Below are 6,731 nucleotides of genomic sequence, written 5' to 3'. Positions count from 1 at the left end.
GAAAACTTACATTGTTTCGACTCTTCACATACTTGAATCGCAGGCATCCAGCGTGTTATCTGGTGCACTTTGATACCTAAAAAGGCCTAAATCACAGGCATCCGGTGTGCTGTCTGGGGCACTTTGACACCTCAAGGTCTAAATCACAGGCATCTGGTGTGTTTTAACACTTCAAAGGGAAGAGCTAATTTGTGAAGATAAGCTGAAAAGAGTCTCCCCAAGGACACTGATAAAGATGAGGAGCCTTCAGTCTCACGACCATCAGGAGGCGGGACAAGACCGACCCCCTAGCAACACGTCGCTTAGACACGGAATATACCAGGATTGACACATATACGGGAACCAGAAGAGTATATAATCAACTACTTTCGGGGAGTGGGTGTGCGCCGTTGGCGGAGCAAAGACTCCCCGGCCGCCCAGCGCTGTTTTGCTTGTTGCCGCTTGCTTAATAAACTAATTTGATTAATTGGACTGGTTCCTGTCAATTATTGGGCCACAATCTATAACAAATTTGGTGCCGTGACTCGGATAGAGGCAATTTGGCTGTAAACCTCACGGGGGGGGCGCCCCGCTGAGTAAGCGGCCCCTGTTGGGGGTTTTTACACCCAAAACCTCTACCGACGAACTCGAAATTCGGCAGCAAGCAAATAAAAGCCGGCAACCCCGTAAACTTTGTGCACGAAGACCCGAACGAAGACTCAGGAGTGAGTAAGTATAGGCCGGTGATCCGTTCGGTTGGGGTTGGGTATCCTGGAGTGTGCCTGTGTGAGACGTCCACTTGAGGACGAAGCAAGTGCGGACCCCTTAGTAGTGCGGTTCCCATCTCCCGCGAGGGACTGGGCCACGAACAGGGGGAAAAGATTGTGTGTGTGTGTGAAGGCACTCCGGAAGATGGGACAGAAGAAAAGCAAGCCTTCTGATCCCATGGGTGGGTCGGTGCCTAAGGTTAGGTTACCCCAGATACCGCCAGACAGTCCGTTAGGATTAATGATTAAATATTGGGATGATTACCCTTCTAGGCAGGGTAAGGATAAAGCAAAAATGATACATTATTGTATGGAAGTTTGGGGTGGGAAACAAATTAGAAGTGACCACCTGTATTGGCCCGTTTTTGGGTCCTTTGAAGATTGGATATGCCAGGCTTTACATATTTATGTTAATTCTAAGGAACTCTTTAGCCTGGAGGAGAGTGAATATGCACACTTGTGGATAAGGTCAGAGACGAGAGTAAATCTGTATCACTTGAGAGAGAAGAAACAGGGGGGTAGGAAAAAACCCCGGGATGAGGATGAAATCCCTACCTCACCCCCCCCTTATGTACCACCAGCACCACCGCCACAGCCTTCACCGCCCCCAACAGCGCCAGACTTATTCAATACAGACTCTCCCTCTGGTTCTTCTGAAACTAGACGAGTAACTCGAAGTCAAACTAGGATGGGGGAGGATAAAAGTAATTTATATCCGCTTAGGGAAGTTGCTATGGGGGGAGCGCAACCTGGCATGGGATATGTTTCTGTCCCTCTGAACTCCGGAGACGTTAGGGAATTTAAGAAAGAAATGGGAAACTTGTTAGAGGATCCCCTAGGAGTTTCAGAACGGGTAGACCAGTTCCTAGGACCCAACATTTATACCTGGGATGAACTGCAGGCCATATTGGGCATATTGTTCACTGCAGAAGAAAGGGAAATGATCAGGAGAGCTGGGATGAGGATTTGGGACCAACAACACCAGCAGGGTCCTGTGGCAGATATTAAATGGCCTCTTCAGAAACCTAATTGGAATAACCAAAACGAAATAGACAGAGGCCATATGCAAGATCTGAGGACCATAATTGTCCAGGGGATAAGAGAATCTGTCCCTAGGGGACAGAATATAAACAAAGCCTTTAGTGAACATCAAAAGAAAGATGAAACCCCTACGGAATGGTTAGAGAGATTGAGAAAGAACCTCCAATTGTATTCAGGGCTGGACCCTAGTACACCGGTAGGGCAAGCCTTGTTAAAAACCCAATTTGTAGCTAAATCATGGACGGACATTAGAAAGAAACTGGAGAAAATGGAGGATTGGCAGGATAGGGGTTTGGATGAATTGTTACGGGAAGCCCAGAAAGTGTATGTCCGCAGGGAGGAGGAAATACATAAGAAACAAGTCGGAATGTTGGTAGCTGCAGTCAGAGAAGGGCAAAGGACGTCAACCCCTGGAAAAGGGTTTGAAACTCGCCAGATAAGACAGGAGACCCGAAAACCTTTAAGGGGGAGAGAATGGGGAACTGTGGTTTGTTTTTATTGTGGAAGAAAAGGGCATGTTAAAAAGGACTGCAGAAAGAGAATGATGGATGAGAAAATGTTCAAAGAAGACTAGGGGTGTCAGGGGCTCTATTTGCTGGGAACCCGAGAAAAAACAGAGCCCTTGATAAAACTAAAAGTGGGTCCCCAGCAACAAGAAATTGAGTTCCTAGTGGACTCGGGAGCAGAAAGATCTACCGTTCAAAAATTGCCCCAAGGATGTAAAATATCCTCGGCGACTATACAGGTTATTGGAGCAAAAGGAGAACCTTTTGGAGTACCCGTAATAAAGGATGTGTTTTTTGAAACCCATTCTAAGGTAGGGGTGGGGTCCCTGCTGCTAATGCCTGAAGCAGACTATAATTTATTAGGCCGAGATTTGATGACTGAATTAGGAATTGGCTTAGAAGTAGAAAATGAAAAACTAAAAATTAAATTGTGTCCCTTACGAGAAATAGATGAAGAGAAAATAAATCCTGAAGTCTGGTACACCCCGGAAACAGTAGGTAAATTAGATATTGAACCCTTTTCAGTAACAATAAAGAATCCAGAAATACCAGTCAGGATAAAACAATACCCCCTTCCTAGAGAAGGGAGGCTAGGTTTGAAACCTGAGATCCAAAGATTACTTGAAAAGGGGTTGCTAGAACCCTGTATGTCTCCTTTTAATACTCCCATCCTGCCTGTAAAAAAGCCGGATGGAAAATATAGGTTAGTACATGACTTACGAGAAATTAACCAGAGAACAATAGCTAGATTCCCGGTGGTGGCGAATCCACACACCCTCCTGAGTCAAATAGGGCCCGATAATCAATGGTATAGTGTAATAGATCTGAAGGATGCATTCTGGGCATGCCCCCTCAAAGAAGATTGCCGAGATTACTTTGCTTTTGAATGGGAAGACCCAGATAACCATCGGAAACAACAATTACGGTGGACGGTATTGCCCCAAGGGTTTACCGAATCTCCGAACTTGTTCGGACAAGCCTTAGAACAAATCCTGAAGGGGTATGAGTTAAGTGAAGGAGTCACACTGGTCCAATATGTGGATGATTTGCTCCTAGCTAGTGATAGCGAAGACAAAGTGAGGCAGGAAAGTATTAAGTTACTAAATTTTTTGAGTTTACAAGGATTGAAAGTAACAAAATCAAAACTACAATTTGTTGAGAAAGAAGTAAAATATCTGGGACACAGATTAAGCAAGGGAACTAAGATATTAGACCCCGAAAGGGTGAATGGCATATTGTCATTACCGGCTCCTAGAACTAAAAGACAGGTTAGGCAATTATTAGGTCTCTTTGGCTATTGCAGGCAATGGATTGAGAACTATAGCAAAAAGGTGAAGTTCCTCTACACCAAATTAACTAAGGATGGATTATTGAAATGGTCGGAGGATGATGATAAACAATTAGAAACACTGAAAACTGATTTAGTAAATGCCCCAGTTTTAAGCCTGCCAGATGTAAAGAGACCATTTTATCTATTTATCAATGTTGATGAAGGGACCGCATTTGGGGTATTAGCACAAGAATGGGCAGAAAGAAAGAAACCTGTGGGATACTTCTCTAAACTCCTGGACCCCGTAAGTAGGGGTTGGCCTACCTGCCTTCAAGCGGTAGTAGCCGCAGCCCTTTTGGTAGAGGAAGCCCATAAAATTACCTATGGAGGAGAATTGAGGGTATTATCACCTCACAACATCAGGGGAATTTTGCAACAAAAAGCTGACAAATGGATAACAGACGCCCGACTCCTAAAATATGAAGGCATCCTAATTTCCTCTCCCAAATTGGAACTCGCGGTAACAAGCGTGCAGAATCCAGCACAGTTTTTGTATGGGGAGCCGAGTGACAAAATAAATCATGATTGTCTTTACAACATTGAGGAGCAAACGAAAATCAGACCAGATTTAGATGAGGAAGAACTTGGAGAAGGAGAAAAGCTATTTGTAGATGGATCATCCCGGGTAGTTGAAGGAAAGAGAAAATCAGGATTTGCAATCATTGATGGAAACACATTTAGTGTAATAGAATCAGGACCTCTGAGCCCTAGTTGGTCTGCACAGGCTTGTGAACTATATGCTGTATTAAGAGCCTTGCAACTTTTAAAAGGTAAAATTGGAACCATATATACGGATTCAAAATATGCCTTTGGCGTAGTGCATACTTTTGGAAAAATTTGGGAAGAAAGAGGTTTAATAAATTCTCAAGGAAAAGGATTAATACACCAGGAATTAATAATCCAGGTTTTACAAGCATTACGAGGACCAGCGGGAATAGCCGTAGTACATTTAAAAGGACACCAAAAAGGATTAAGCCCATTAGTCAGAGGAAACAATCTTGCTGATCAAGAAGCAAAAAGAGCAGCATTAATGGTGATCCAGACTAAAAGAACTCGGGAGGACTGTATAAATTGCGGAAGGGAATCAGACGAATTCCCATGTTATGAGTGTTGGAAGGATTTTGGAATCGATGCAGTCCCTTGCAGATGTTTAATTTATGATGAATGTGGCAACCCCAAATATAGCCATTGCCATCTACACGGAAAAATTCACTCAATCCTGAGTTTTACAGTGCAGGAAAAAGATAAGCTGACTCAGATGGGAATCAGGGAGACAGAAAAAGGAAAGTGGAAACTCCCGGATGGCCGGGAAGTTCTCCCAAAACCTCTGGCTTTAAAAATCATGCAGAAATTCCATGAGAGCACCCATTGGGGAACTCAGGCGTTAGTGGATCAGTTTGCCACAAAGTATATGTGCATTGGTGTATATAATATAGCAAAGAGAATAGTTAGCGAATGTATGACATGCAAAAGGGTCAATAAACATCACTTACGGGAAAAAGCCCTGGGGGGAAGGGAACTGGCTCACAGACCATTTGCTAAAATCCAGCTAGACTTCACTGAACTTCCAAAGGTGGGACGATATAAATACTTATTGGTAATCATAGACCACCTAACCCATTTTGTGGAAGCATTCCCGACAGCAAGAGCCACCGCTCAAACCGTAGTGAAGACTCTGCTGGAAAATATAATCCCTAGGTATGGATCCATAGAGGTAATAGACTCTGATAGGGGCTCACATTTTGTTTCAAGAATAGCAAGGGAAGCCCTCTCCTCTTTGGGGACAAAATGGGAATATCATACTCCCTGGCATCCACAAAGCTCGGGAAAGGTAGAAAGAGTAAATGGGGAAATAAAGAAACAGCTCACAAAATTGATGTTAGAAACTAAGATGTCATGGGTAAAGTGCCTCCCCTTAGCACTACTGAATATAAGAACACAGCCTCGAACTGATGTAGGAATTTCCCCCTTTGAAATGTTATATGGGATGCCATACGATTTAGAAATTCCGCAGGACCATCCCCAACTTGAAAATTCACAAATTAGACCTTATATAATTCAACTCATGGCTAGGAGAGAAAAGCTGCGGAATAAGGGCTTAGTAGTACAGAGACCCCCCTTGGATGTAGCCATGCATAACATAAAGCCAGGAGACAAAGTGTTAATCAAATCATGGAAAGAGTCCTCATTAACCCCCCGTTGGGAAGGGCCCTATCTCGTTTTACTCACCACAGAAACAGCCATCCGGACAGCAGAGAGAGGCTGGACTCATGCGAGCCGCGTAAAAGGACCATTAAAAGACTGTTCTTGGGAAGTGACAAGCCCGCCTGGAGATCTGAAGATTGCCTTCAGGAGGTTGTAAATGGACACACATATAACTGTGGTACAAGTGAGCGACTACAGCATATCGGTGGAGTACGGTTACGGTGATACAGGGGACATAAGAATCAAGTGTGACATTCTGAGCTGTAATTGTTATCCTTTTTATTTGTTTTATTTGTAAAGGGTGTCGAGAACGGAGGGGGACCCATTGCCGTTACGGGATACCCCCTCGAGGGGTTTGCCACCCTTGTGAGGACAAAGAGCGTGAGCTCACCAAATTGGCTCTAAACGTAAAAATATTTAATGGTGAAATCCAGGAGCAATCTAGTGAATGGCGGGAGATATTTGCACGGGGTATTAAACCCGAGTACTATTGCTATCACCCTCGCGAACCTGCTCCATTTGTAATTGACATTATTACAGTGTGTTGTTGCAAGACACCTAAAGGGGTTCAGTGCGATTCACCTGAAATGTGCAGAAGCAAGCGACTAAAAATTGCATTTATTCTCCTGAAGACTACCCCTGCTGCCGAGAAGATGATACCCCTCGTGGCTCGAAGCACCCGAGTCGACGAGCGAGGCAGAGGAGTACAAAGCTGTGGAGAACAGAACCCACGGAGTGGGACTGTACAAAGCCACTGGGAGGACTGCCTCAGTGTTAACCAAGGGAATCGCACGAAATGCCCCAGGAGGAGTGATAGCACTACAAAGGACTGGGTAATTGCAGTGAGTGTTCTAACTAAACTTATTAGCCGGCCGGGTTTCCACCCTTCTCGCCACACTCTAA

General features: G+C 44.4%; 1 long non-coding RNA gene across 1 annotated transcript; it reads left to right on the top strand.

Annotated features, from left to right (window-relative positions):
* The first annotated feature begins 208 nt into the window (after positions 1-208).
* On the top strand, positions 209-6,504 carry LOC128900821 (uncharacterized). Its single transcript, XR_008463364.1, has 3 exons — positions 209-708; positions 5,831-6,006; positions 6,461-6,504. It is a non-coding gene; the product is annotated as an uncharacterized LOC128900821 (long non-coding RNA).
* Positions 6,505-6,731: the final 227 nt, after the last annotated feature.

The sequence above is a fragment of the Rissa tridactyla genome, chromosome 22 (genome assembly GCF_028500815.1).
Source record: "Rissa tridactyla isolate bRisTri1 chromosome 22, bRisTri1.patW.cur.20221130, whole genome shotgun sequence".
Classification (NCBI taxonomy): Eukaryota; Metazoa; Chordata; class Aves; order Charadriiformes; family Laridae; genus Rissa; species Rissa tridactyla.
Note: the sequence above shows the minus strand (reverse complement) of the source record. Positions and strands in the feature narration are given on the sequence as shown.